General features: G+C 27.7%; 1 protein-coding gene across 1 annotated transcript in view; it reads left to right on the top strand.

Annotated features, from left to right (window-relative positions):
* LOC111619351 (solute carrier family 12 member 6-like) overlaps positions 1–14,497 on the top strand; it is a 124,964-nt gene that overhangs the window by 4,580 nt on the left and 105,887 nt on the right. The window lies entirely within an intron of this gene.

The raw sequence follows: 14,497 nt of genomic DNA, 5'->3' as shown, positions 1-14,497 counted from the left end.
ATTTTAATATTGAAGTTTCCAACTAAATTTATGGATTTTCTTTATTTAGTTGCTTAAATAATAAAATAATGGCTAATGGAAGGCGCGCCAAAAACTTAACACGCAGATTTTGAGGTCTGTTTCATTTAACACCGTGATTTTCTGGAATTTACCACAACGTTAAACAAAGAAAAGATTGTACTTAGTGACAAAATTTTTATGATTTTTCAGAGTGACTTGATGTTACTTCTGGCAAGTTGTTCCGACTTCATTTCTTTTATTCTTCTAATGATTATTTTTTTTGTCAATCGATGATTTGTCGAATTGAGAAGCTCTAAAACATCTTTAATTTCAGCTGAGAAATTGGATTTAGCAAGTTTTTGAAATTAATCTTTCGATAACGTTAGCCTAAACAGATATTGTAGGCTATACTTTAACTTAATAACGTTGTTCTGTTTTCGTCAATTAAAAATAAATTAAACTTGTGAATCAATTAAAATTCGTTGTTAGAATTTCAAAATTTCAATTACTTTCTAATTAATATTTCACTAAACTCATACTAATTTAGATATAATATTTCTGTATATTTAAACAAGGTATATAATTGAATATTTAAACAAATTGGCACGAAGAGGTCCTTTTTCTAGACTAACAAGACGGCCAGATAATGAAAGGAAGAGCTCTATATATACTGGATAGACCACATTCGAACAATTCCTGAGGTTTTTAGGCTGCTTGGGATAGATCTCAGATCCTTCGGAGCAGTAGTTGATGTCTTAATCGCTTCGGCCACCTGGCCGGTAGACTATTTATAAAATAATCACAATTATAACACTATAATTTAGATTAGTAGTGGAAACCATAAAGCTAATTTAGTTTTCTTGTGGAGAATGTTTAGTTATTTTGGTTTATCACAATCGAGAATGAAAGGAAACGGAAACCCACAATTTTATATTCATCTTTTATTGTATGATAACATGAAATACGAGATCAAATGAATAACCCTAGTTCTACTAACATAGAGAATCGTCCCTAACATAGAAGTGCATTATTGAGTTTCCTCGGGCATTAGCCAGCGTAATCCCTGGAAACAATAAATTACTGAAGAAGTGCGAAAAACTAGAAAATTTGAAGCAAGAAATGGAAATTGGAGAGCTTGGTATGATTAAACATTTTGTGAGACAAATAGGTATTCCATAAATCTTGAAGTTGAGGGGAAAAATCAGGAGGAGGAAGATCTAGAACAGGATACGCAGATGATATCAAAGAAAAGAGATCTTATTGTGCCATCAAACATCTGACCATGAAAAAAGAATTTTTTAGAAAAATAACATCTTGTCCACTTAACCCATGTGGTGAGGAGAGAAAGACGATTTAGATTAATCTAGAGCTAAAAAAGACTACAATATACATATATATCTATAGCAATTATTATAACTATTAGCATTTTAAATAATTTATTCTTAAAAATAAACGGATTTAGTGTTTTATGTAATACTGATTCTTAACATTATTTCATTCACGGTATATTAAAATTAAGTGTGTAATTTATGGACTGTTTTTGAATTATATATTTAATACATAATTATAGTACTGTATGTTGAATATTTAACCCTTCCCGCACCCTTTGAAGACTTACGGATCCGCTATTATCCCTGTACATAATTAATTACTAAATGTCTTTCCTTCAGAAAAATCCCAGAAAGTGGATGTAGCTGCGCCCTGCATATTCCCCTAAATTCGCCCTGTACACATGCTTATATTTGGAAGAGATTAAGCAGTCTAGAAATCATGAAGATTTATATTCATAGATGAACAAGATAAATTGTTGACAAAAATATAAAAATTGTGATCTTGAACAATTTCTTAGCTTAGAAACGTGCGTATTGTTCAGTTATTGTTGAAGAACCTATTATTGTCCAGTTATTGTTGTATTATCACCCATTGATGTTATGGCTCACCAGTGGGTAACAAGTAAGTGGATAAAACCACTGAATACAGTAGTTAATGGGAGTTCGTGCTTCCCCAACGAGCTAGCCACGTGGAGTTTTCTGGGTCTTTTTCACTTGTCTAACACCTAAATAGGAATCAGTTTCCCCATAGAAAGTCTTTCCGAGAAGCATTCCTCTTCGGTAGATCGCTCCCGTATTGCATAGCCTTATCTCATTAAACAATCCTTTTGAATTTACAATCTAATAAATCAAATATACCAAATAATCGCAAATACGCTTATATAAAGCATTATTTATTTGAATTTAAATATTATATTTAGAAAAAATATTTATTCATATAATTGCTTCAAATAATTTTCTCGTCAAAATTGAGTTTTGAAATTCATAAAATATTGAAAAATGATAAATAAGAACTTGATATATTCATCAAGTTTCTATTTATTTATCATTTATTATTTTATTTTATTTATCTTTTTTACTAATGTTTATTTTGTTTACCATATTTTGGGGTTAAAAATATAACTGTTTATTATGAGAAAATTGTACTGTATTTACAAATTCATTTTTAACAGAGTCATATTTAAAATAATTCTCGCATAAAATTACATCTTATGAAATTCCTGTTAAAATAAATATGTTTATTAAGAACTCATTTAAATTCTAGTTTATTTATAGTAAAGAATTGTTTTGTTTTGTACGTATATATACAGTATAACGTACTATACATTTGGTATGATTTCAATTGAAAATGTAAACAGTATACTCTTTCAATCGTCGTATCCAATATCGTACTGTAATGTGCTCATATTCATTTTGATATTAGATATAAAATTACAGACAAGTCTGGAATTTGTCTATCTTTTAGGATCTTATTATATAGGCTAAAGTATATTACAAATACATAGTAAAACATAATTCGTATTGAGAAATTATATAATTAAATCAGACAATTTCTTATACCTATCACGGTTAATTTATACATTATTAATCGATTTGTCAATATTACAAAGGTATTATTTTAAACTTTAGTAATTATTTCGACGTGGCGAATCATCACGTTATCTTAGATATAAGATACATTTGTAAGTTTAATTTTTATCGTTAACATGTGCTTTTTTAAACTCTTCTTGCCCTGTGGGTACTAAGAAGGCCTTTTAATCATACCTAATAGAGACAACCAATGGGGTCGAAATATCCGTAACACGTGCTTCGAATTAGACTATGACTATTCATCTTATAGGCCTTATAAGCGTACTACTTATGTTCATCAATTTAATCTTTGAAGATATTTATGTGTGTTATATATATTTATTTATTTATATTTTTAATCATGATATCATGATATAAATAAATAGAGGATGAATAACAAAATTCAAATATTTTTAAAATAGTTTTAATCTTGTGTAAACGATTAAATGTTTACAATGAGTTGTCAGACTAATGACCAAGTCTATGCATCACGTCTACTGTTGACAATACGACAGACAGGATATAGGCTTGCCTCTTGATTAATTAAAACGTTTAGCGTTTATATTATTTTAACATTTCGAATAATATCAAAATATACAAATATTTCTTACAGTTTGTTACCTGACAGTTTGATAAATATGCAAAATCATTTGTTTTCTAGAGTATCATCACCTTTTGAAGCTCCGATAACGTCAGCATATCTGTCACAATAGAAAATTACGTATTTAATCTTTATCAAAATTGCAAATCATATTTTACAATATGACTGGCAGTATTAAAAAGTGAAAACGAGTTTCTAAATATGATTGTTAAACTGAAAACCTTGATGAAGACAGAAACTATTTTTCCTTCTGGTTGGTCACATACAGTGATATTCTTTAAATTATGACAGATGGAGCGTAGGATTGATGGTACAAGCAATGCAATCTATTAAGGTGGATAAATTTCACCATAAATCTACAAAAATGATTAAAGAAGTTTTTAATTTATCTTATCCGAATATGCTTTTTAATCAAACGATGTGTAGGCTATATCTTGACTTATGATTACCTTTGATTTATGACCATTTGGACATGTTTAGAAGAAGATTAAGACTTTTTTAGGGTTAGAACAACAGAATAAGTTTTTATATTTAAAGAAATAGTTGCAATCTTTTTTCATTACGTCATTCATTTGGCTAAATTTTGAAAGTATGGACCTAAATACTGAAAGATTCTCAAAGGTAAACCGTTTAAATTGCCAAGTTTTCGTATGTGTAAAAAAAATGAAAACAAATATTATAATGAATAATTTTTTAGTTCTTAATTCATAAAATGGTTGTGCATAAGTATTAAGACTACGATTTATTTAATAAATATTTTAAATAATCTAATGGCTGAATGACCGAGGCGGCTTATACGTCAGCCTACCGCTCTGAGGGATTCGGAATCGAAGCATACCATGAGAACTCATGGATGTCTATCTCTGTCTTTAACATCCGGCTGCCTCCGTTTGGGGCCTGGCGGAACCCATAATGATACCCATTGTGGGTTAGAAATGCCACAATTGCTCTCAAATGGAGGCTAAGGATAGAACTAGTGCAAAAAGGGGGACTTTCTTAGTGCTCGAGGTGCGGAACGATTGGTTTTGTTTGGTTTCATGGGATACGGCATCGCATCACACTGGCGATTTGCAAAGGAGAGATGCTTCCTGGAAGGATTTTCAGTTGAAAACTGGCTCCATTTAGATGTTAGACACCCGAAGAAAACTTGAAAAACTCCGCGTGGTCAGCAAACCCATGACCACAATCAATTTTCAGTATTTTCATCCACTCAGCTAAAACACTGTTGATTCTTATAATAGCATTTCATACATACAAGTTATAAGAAATGTTAGTATTGTATCTGTTTCATAATTTTATCATGTAAGTTTTATAATACCGTGAAGGGTATGAAAATATCTCACATTTAGATCTACCTCTATAGTTTGATATAGAAATCGAATAAAAATTTTTAAGCTTTATTCTTGAAAATTAGTCATTCAAAACGGGTGTTATACAGAAAGACAACTTTTACTGTACTAATAAGGTTAAATATGTTTATTGATGACGATTATCCCGTTCATCATATTTAATTGCTTATCGACCTGTTTTGAACGACTGCTTTTGAGAATGAATCAAGTCTGCATTACATTCATCTCAGGCCCTATTTAAAATACAGTATATGAGAACAGAATAGTTGGGAAAAATTCTCTATAAGTTATACGGTAAAACCTCTGAATATAATGAACAATGGCCACTGATGGAAAAACAGAAAAAAATGACCGCTGTTTAAAGGTGGCCATTGTTAGAAGTTCGACTGTATTTGTATATTGTTTTTAAAATAATTAATTTCTTTAAATTTTTATGAAAATAAATAATATATCCTGTAATTTATAATAATATATACAGTCAACCCCCCTATAACACTGTTGATTTTTCTGTTTTGTATGAATTCCATGTTGTACGAGTCACTTAGATTTTACAAATACGTGAGCCGTTCACAGCCCGGCACACGTATTTGTAAATCTAAGTGACTCGTACAACATGGAATTCATATAAAACGGAAAAGTTAACAGTGTTATAGGGGGTTCGACTATATTATATGGAACGTTTAATAAGATTAGAATTTAAGTAGGATCGACATGAATCTAAATCTGTCAAAATTCTAATTAATTAACGCATTTTGGTTGTTTTTTTAACTAAAATAATTTATTACATGTTTACAAAATAACTATCATTCTTTAAATTCATTCGTTTTATTTTAGTACAATGACCTAGATTGCCTATTTTTATACGTAACTACACTGAAATTATCAATATTCAAAGATTTACAATTATGTGTATACAGTATCATAGTTATATATTTCTATTTTATCGTATTAATAAGTAATTCAATACAATAAACACCTTGTATTAAGTTTACATAATTAGAAACCGGTGTTGTTTTTATAAGATAGATACAAAGTTCACATTTTTTTTCAACTGAGTTACTACAGTAGAATCCGTATTATCCCAGTAAATGTATCAGTAGATCGATGCTACTTTAAATAAACGAAAACTTGGATAAAACGGACGGCCATCCCCATCTAAAATTTAAAATTATGAATGAACTTTTATGAATTACAGTATAAGAAAAGTAATGTATTCGCTTATGAGTTCATTTCGGAAAATGCGGAATCTCGGTTAATCGGGGTTCTACTATATTTTTTTAATGAAATTTGTCAAGTAGAACTTTATTCGCTGTTTTATCTGTTGTAATTCACAAACTAAAATATCAAGATACGATTATTTTAATACTTTGTTTTTGAATTTGAAATATTTCTTATATAACAAAGTAAAAGATATACACAAGGCTTTAATAAATGAAAGAATACTCACAGTCGGATGGCCGAAATGGTTAAAGTGTCAGCCTTATCAGTCTGAAGATCTGGAATCGAATCTGGACCCTAAAAAATTATTTTCCGATGTAAGTTTACGAGAAATTTTCATGGTCTGTTCCCGATATAGAAGGCCCTCATCCACACGATGGAGTCCCTCTTAGTGCTTCCGTAGGATGGAATGTACAGTACCAGTAGACCCCCCTATAACACTGTAGATAATTCCGTTTTATATGAATTCCATGTTGTACGAGTCATTCAGATTTTACAAATACGTGAGCCATTCTCAACCCGGCACACGTATTTGTAAAATCTGAATGACTCGTACAACATGGAATTCATATAAAACGGAATTATCTACAGTGTTATAGGGGGTCTACTGTATATGTTTGTAAATAAAAACAATTGAAATGAATTTTTGTCAAATAATTTCTAATGTTTTAATTTGAAAATTTAAATAGAAACTAATTTTTTTGTGTGTGTTCTAAAATAATTTATTTTCTTTTGAAAGTTCATTGATAGCTGCTATTGTTTTAATATAGTTTATATAGATATTTATAGCTGCTATTGTTTTAAAAAAAATAAACAATATATTGTACTGAAATTAAATATATTTACTATAATTTTATTTTCGTATAGTTAAGCAGATTAAATTAGATACTACAGGATCTCATAAATTCATTTAAACGTGAGTCAAGCTTACTTGACACAAAAAGCTTTTTAAAAACATGTATATTATTATTACTACAATTTTCATTTGCAATTTAAACTTATTCCTAAATTCTTAAAATATTTAAAAATAAAAATCGTCATTCTAGATTAAATTTAATTCACATTAAGAGTGAAATTTTCTTTCTACATTTAATAATCACAATAAAGCGTGAATGAGGTGTTAAGAATTGTTGACCATGACAAAGAACATCAAAATGGACAAATTATTCTCTTTATGCTCGTGTATTCTCTTGGCATTTTAAAATATTAAGCACTAAACAATTAAAGGTTTACAAACTTTAAAATATAATATATAACATATATGGTCGTGTAATAATAATTTATTAAATGAAATATCAAGAGAAAACTATTTGACAAAATTGTGTTTATTTCTTAAATTACCGATAAGATACGAATAAAATAAGCATTCAGGGATGATAATCTTTCTTTGTAATCACTGTTTTTGAGAAAGATAGGGAAGAAAAAAATTCAAATGAAGAAGATATAACGTAGCATACGATATTTATGAATGAGTCAAGAACAACTAAAAATAACTTGAGATGATATTAGGAAGAACTTTATGATTTAAAAACAGTTGATAAACAAAGTACAGTATTAAAAGTGGGGGGAAAGCGTATTTAAAACTAGGGATTAAACGTTAACACAAGCAATATTATGGTGAAATAATTATGGAATTTATCTATATATAGAGAGTTCTAATCGTTAAATAGCGTTAAATTATTGATATTTACTAAAAATATTTTGAACAACATTTGAATTTGCAGTAAAACCAAATCTGTAAAGTTATTGAAAATCACTTAAACAATTATGATTACTTAAAATTATTGTGTTGTATTTTGAAAAAAAAATTATAAACCTATAAATTCCCAGTGTTGTCCACCTATCTGTCTGTCTGTCCTTCTTTAATATAAAGAATACAGTTAGATAGATGAAAGCCGATATCAGATATGGAAAGCTTAGGGCCAAGAGGCTCCAATTAACTATATACGAACTTCCAATGCAAACTGGAAGTCACGTTATTTCAATTCAAAACTTCCCCTGAAACGTATTAGATAGATGACTGGCACGACTCCAATGCTAACTGGAAAAGTATGATGTACAGGGGCAAGATACTACTAATTTGAGATGGAGAGCATATATTTTAAATTAAATAAATTAAGTAATTGATCTAAAAGACTTTATTAACCAAAGTTATGGGCCTACTATAAAATTACACTAAAGATTACAACTGTTTGATGTATTATATAAATATAAATTACACTGTACGTTTAAAATTATAATTGTATGGAGAAAGGAGTATATTGTAGGTGACAACTGGACAATTAAAATAGTATCAAAATTAGTACAATCAAAAAATAATGATTCGAAAACATAAAATAACTAATATTAACTATAAAATATAATATAATGATAAAATATAATATATGATAAAATAATATAATACATAAGAATAAAGATCCAGGAAAAAAAAAACGTGTAAAAATAATACTGATAAAATGGCTAAAATTGGTATAAAAGCAAATATAAGTATGACTTACTGAATCATCATCGACTAATAGAATAGTTATGAGGTGTAGTGTAGGCCTATTACTTGAAGCAGGGGGGCGGGAAGGAAAGTGAATCTTAAAATGGATACTCTTTATTTGTGTAATAATGATTGCTAGATGTCACTAACTTCAACAGTAGTATTTAAATTCAGTATTAATTTAAAAGAAAAGACTGATGAGGGGCAAATAAGCCCGCATTTCCATTCTTTTAGTTAATAAAGTCTGATTAATTACCTTAGGTTCTTGCGTTTTTATAAGTTCTCTAAAGCAATTTTATGATTATTTTATATAAGCTCATACGGAACAAGAAGCAACCAAATACCAGATTAAAAAAATCATTCAGAAATTATTCTAAGTATCAATATTAATTATTTTATTGTAGAATATAATTTTTATTCGCCATTTATTTTAAAATAATGAGGCTTTTTGTATAAATAAATAAATAAATAAAGTTAAAAAAAATTTAAATTACATAGACGTGCATGCATCATACATTATGAAATAGTGCATGTCACGAAAATGAAATAGTAATAAATATTTCAGTTTATTATATTTGACACAAATCCAATAGTTATGAATAGAATTGTATAAAATGAATTAAGATATTTGTCCAGATTATGATCAGTATTGGATTGCCTACTATTGGCACATGAATAGGAGCCTCGAGTCTCGGGGGGGCCTTTGCAGTTGCATATCAATTTATAAATTCTATAACTACAATTAGACGTTATTAGTTTATGAGGTCGTAAAATTATATAGAGGAGGCCCCAATCCTGTATTCCTAGAGGCCTTGGAAGATCTTAATCCGACTGCTGATTGTGATAGTATGAAGTTTAAAATGAATAATGTCAACATATATAATAAGATCTTTATAACTTTTCGGAATTATTTACGAGGGGAAATTTCAAGTAATAACTATAGGAAAACTGTTAGGATTGTCACTAAGGTCCCTTTTTTAAAATGTATTTTTTATGTGAGGTATCACCACAGTGAGATGTAATGAATCCTATATAATTGCGATTAATCGATATATTACATTCAGACTAGTTTCGTTTAAAGCAATGATTCTAAATTGCTTTAAACCTTGGAAAATTTTTATAGCTTCTAAACTGAAATTAAAATTGACTGAAACGTTAATTACATTTAAAATTATATTATGAAATAAATATAGCATAATGTCTAGAAATATTTTCTTCGTTATATTTATTATATAATAGAAAAATTTCGGCATTAAAATTAATGCAGGTAAACTTAATTTCGTATTATCATTTTACCATTCCACAGTAAAAAAAAAAAAAAAAAAAAAAAAAAAAAAAAAAAAAAAAAAAAAANAAAAAAAAAAAAAAAAAAAGTGATAAATTCTGTATTTTATTACTGTACTACTATAAATGTAGGTATTTTTAATTTAAAAAAAAACTGGAAAACAATTCTTAAATAATAGTTTTGGATAAGGAAAAAATCAAGATACAAATTTTATTACATTCTTTTTCCTAATATTTTTGCAAGAAAAACTCTCTTGATAGAATAGAAAATGTATTTATTGGATTACCTTGAATTCTATCATTTTTTAAATAATAATTAATTATTATTCTGTATAATTTAATATTAAAACAATATCAGTAATAGTAAACATAGAAATCCGGTATGAAAAGTGAAAAAAAGAAGAGAAAGATAACAAAGATAATGTTTATACAATATTCGAAACGTTTTCTCTCTCATAAATAATTTAAAAATGTTAATTAGAAGGTATAATAAGCAATAGTAATTAAAAAGAAATGTCACACGTAAGTAAGAGATGAACGTTTAAACCGTTTATATCAGACAGTTGGCACTTTGCTGACAAATCTAGGTCATTATTTAGTGTCAAGTGAAAACTGATGTTGAGTCGTCAATTTAGACAGGTTGAGACAACTGTCAACATTGTAGTTGTTTTGAGTGCTAATATAAGAAAACAGGACCTATTGCAACTCTTTACAAAGTAATTTACATATAAGCAATAAATTGTTTATATTTTTTTTGTCGTCATTTTACATTTTTCTGTAACAAAACAAATGGGATTACATAATTTTAATACGATACTTTCAATATTATCAATTTTCTTTACAATTCAAATTCTGTCTAGGAATGTATTAATAACGAAAACATTTTATTATTAGTTTTTTTTTAATTTTTAATCGGTAAAAATTAATTAATTTATTTTTTCCGATAAGTATTAATTTTTTAAATGTCGTAACCTTTGTCGTTAAGTTTCGTAACAATACTAAAATTATCCCATTGCCAAACTAATTTTTCCTTTGTTAAATTGTACATTATTTTAACCAAAGATGGCGCCACTAGCATAAGGGGGAATTTTTCCTAAAACGTTTATTGATTTTAAAAATCAATACGTATCATAGAAACTTTTAACACGTAAATATCGAATCATTTCGACAGCAGGGACATTTACGTGAAGAGTTTATTTAAGAAAAACTTTCCGGTTTATTTGTGGGGTAAGAGTATGCTTGACGTGACGTCACGTCGTGAGTGACTTCATCCCGACAAGCAGAATTCACTTCAGTTTTGGTTTACCGAACCATGGAAACGCGTTCCGGTAAATTCGCGGTGACTAACGTGGAACCAGAACAGAAGCAAGAAAAAACGGGAGTAAATCATGCCGAAGGTACGAAATTAACCATTTTTTTTCCTATACGTTAATATATAAAATCCATTTCAATTTTTCATTTTTCCAATCATTCGAACTTTGCACCTTTCGTAGGGAATAACACAGCTTTCGATTGTATTGTCACCATGCCCGTAAACTGTGCATTCTTAAATTACAATATAAATCACCATAATTACTTCAATATTTAAATAATGCATGCATTTAGAATGGAGATAATAATTGCACAATCGTATGTTTTGCTTGCAAGATAGTTATGTTTAGAGGTGAAGAATTCATCAAAGGAAAACATCTCCCGCCTTCATTTTTTTAAAGCGATTTTACTGTTTTTTTTTCTTTTTTCTAAACAAAAAAACTAAAATAATTCGCTTCCTTCTAAGGAATTTTAATTAATTAATTTACTAGTATTATATATATTTTCGCGTTTTAATCTATTCGTTATACATAAACCTACCGGTATACTTTATATATATTTATGTATACACGGTGTTAAATAAATAGCGTTAGTGTCATTATTATTTATTATTGACAGCATACAAAATAGCTTTCACTAATCGATCGCTGACGTCATTCGTGTCATCGATTTCCGGACCTAACCGATTTCTATTTCCTGTCAAAACGTTATTGTTGTCAAATAAAGTTCATTGGATGTATGATTTTAATTGATTTTGAAATATCGACCCTATTCATAATATATGTTGTTTGTATATATCATGTTTTGTCTTCATCGTAACGATTTGCTCGTATTTAATTCCGGAAGTTTTAGTGTTTTGTTATGTAGCCAAAATTGCCTTAAAAATAGAATCCAGCTGTGAGGTCAAAATTGGTTAATTTCTGCCAGTTTATGTAAACTAAATTATTGAATGCTCTGAAGATAACTGTTTTGTATTTAAATATTTATAATATTACATAATGTGGGAAGAATTCCATTATAAAAAAAAAGAATCAGAATAAATACATCTAATACAATAAATAAATACAAAAAAAAATCATCTTCGGGTTTATCTTTTCCGAATTTATATTCGAAAAGATAAGAGAACTGAAGATGGTCTAAATTAGACCGAAAGTACTTGTTCTTATTTAAAATTTTTACTGGTAATAAGGTGATTGATATTCATTTTAATATTGAAACTAGTAGATTAGTTATACGAAAAAAAAAATGTATTAATTAAAAAGAAATTGATATAAAGTTTACTGTTTATATGAATTTCAATTCATTAACAATAAAATATTTAGCCTACATTAAGTCTAAACATTATGTAAAAATTTTATTGTTAAATTTTTATTAAATACATTTTAACATTTACGTTATATAATTCTTGCTTAAATATACATTTTTTGCATTATTCTATAGTTGCAATCTTTTCATGTTAAATCTTTAATAGCAATTGAAATACATAAATTTATGATAAATTATTATATTATTAAATTGAAGAGTGGAGGTTAAACTATAGTAACATACAAAATCAAGAAAATACAATAGGCCAAGGGTGGGCAACCTTTTTTATAACATGGGCCAGAATAAATTTTACGTTTTTTCCACGGGCCATAGTAGTTAATTGACACCTTGTGACCTGTAAATTTTTACTTTGCAAATATGAAATAAATAAATAAATAAATAAAAAGAAATTAATTACTACAGTCGACCCCCCCCTATAACACTGTTCACTTATATTTTACAAATGCGTGTGCTGAACTGTGAACGGCTCACCTATTTGTAAAATCTAAGTGACTTTAAACACAATAAACACAGCCCTATGTAGTTGGATACGACAGACATTACATTTTCTAATTGCATAGCTTTTGCACATAGATTTTCTTGATGGATGATGCGATGAGATATAAATAATTTAGAAAAATTCTGTTCTCCCTCCCATTTTTTGTTTGAATAAGGAAATGACTCCCTTATTTTTTCCTGTCATTGCTGCCGCAACACTTCAGAAAATAATATTCAATTTAAACTAGACGAATTACATCAAAAAATATTTATTTATAATTTCTTCTAAACATCTCGAGGGCTGGATAGAAACTTTTCGCGGGCCGTAGCTGGCCCACCGTTGCAATAGGCTACTCAAACATTGTACAATTTTACATAATGTAATAAAGTGATAAAGTTGAAATTTTTATTCTTAATCTGAAATTGCAGGATAAACGGTAGTGAAATCCAAAATAAAATCTAAATTTTTTAACTTCTGATAATTTAAATTTTATTGAAATATTTAATTGATATTGTTAAATTCTGTTAAAACAGTAAATCTTATTTTCAACTAATATATTTCAAAATTATCAGATTGCATTAAAATTGGCATACTTAAATTGCAAAATGAGGACTACAAAATTCAACGTTAAAGGACATTTTCTTTCGACTAAAGTGATTAATACTTCAATGAGTAGAATCGTAGTAAGCCAGACTAATGAAACTAATTTAATTTTAATAAATAGTTTAATGTTTCTGAATCCGAGAAGATTCTTCTTCAGTCATTTATTAAATATTACTGTTTTATTATTTATTATAAGGTGCATAACTTAATATTTAAGATAATTTTAAATAAACGATGTAAATCTATAAATTGTTAATTTGACAATTTGTGAGACCCATATTACTTTTATTTTCAATATAATATTGAATCAGTTACCATTTGTTTTAACTCAAATGAAAAATATTATTTGTGTTCAGGTTCTAAATTCAGTTCATAAAGAAGTTTCTGTTTACTAAGAAGAAAGACAATTGGAATTATCAAAAAATGAAATTATTAATTTGAAGTTATAAACATTTTTTTTTTTTTGTTCACAGTTTAAAATTTGAATTCCACAAATTCTAATTATGAATTTGAGTCATTTTTGAGAGAAGCATGTGTTATGAAATTCTGCAAATTAGTATTTTCATTGATGTTGGTTATTTTGAAATTCTCTGTTACTCAATTTCTTCTACTGCTAAACAGTTTTTTATGCACATAAGGGACTAAAAATATATTTTAGGAGTATAAGCCAAAAGTGATCTTTAACAATTTTAAGATAAATATGTATGTATACATTGAAGTACTATATATCAAGTTAATTAAAAGTGATAAAGTTTACTTATTCCCAAAATGATCATGAAAATAAAAACTTAACTAGAATTTATATAATATATAAAAATTGAAGAGTTAGAAAAGAAAAAGATGAATGAATCTTCTAAACAAAAATAATACTTAATTTTTATATAAATATAAAAAAAATGTTTAGTAGAATATATTTTGCTGCAAATATATTAAAACAATTGT

Source organism: Centruroides sculpturatus, unplaced genomic scaffold, assembly GCF_000671375.1.
Source record: "Centruroides sculpturatus isolate CEXI.00-Female unplaced genomic scaffold, Cexi_2.0 scaffold174, whole genome shotgun sequence".
NCBI classification, from domain to species: domain Eukaryota; kingdom Metazoa; phylum Arthropoda; class Arachnida; order Scorpiones; family Buthidae; genus Centruroides; species Centruroides sculpturatus.
This window is presented reverse-complemented; position numbering and strand designations above follow the sequence as displayed.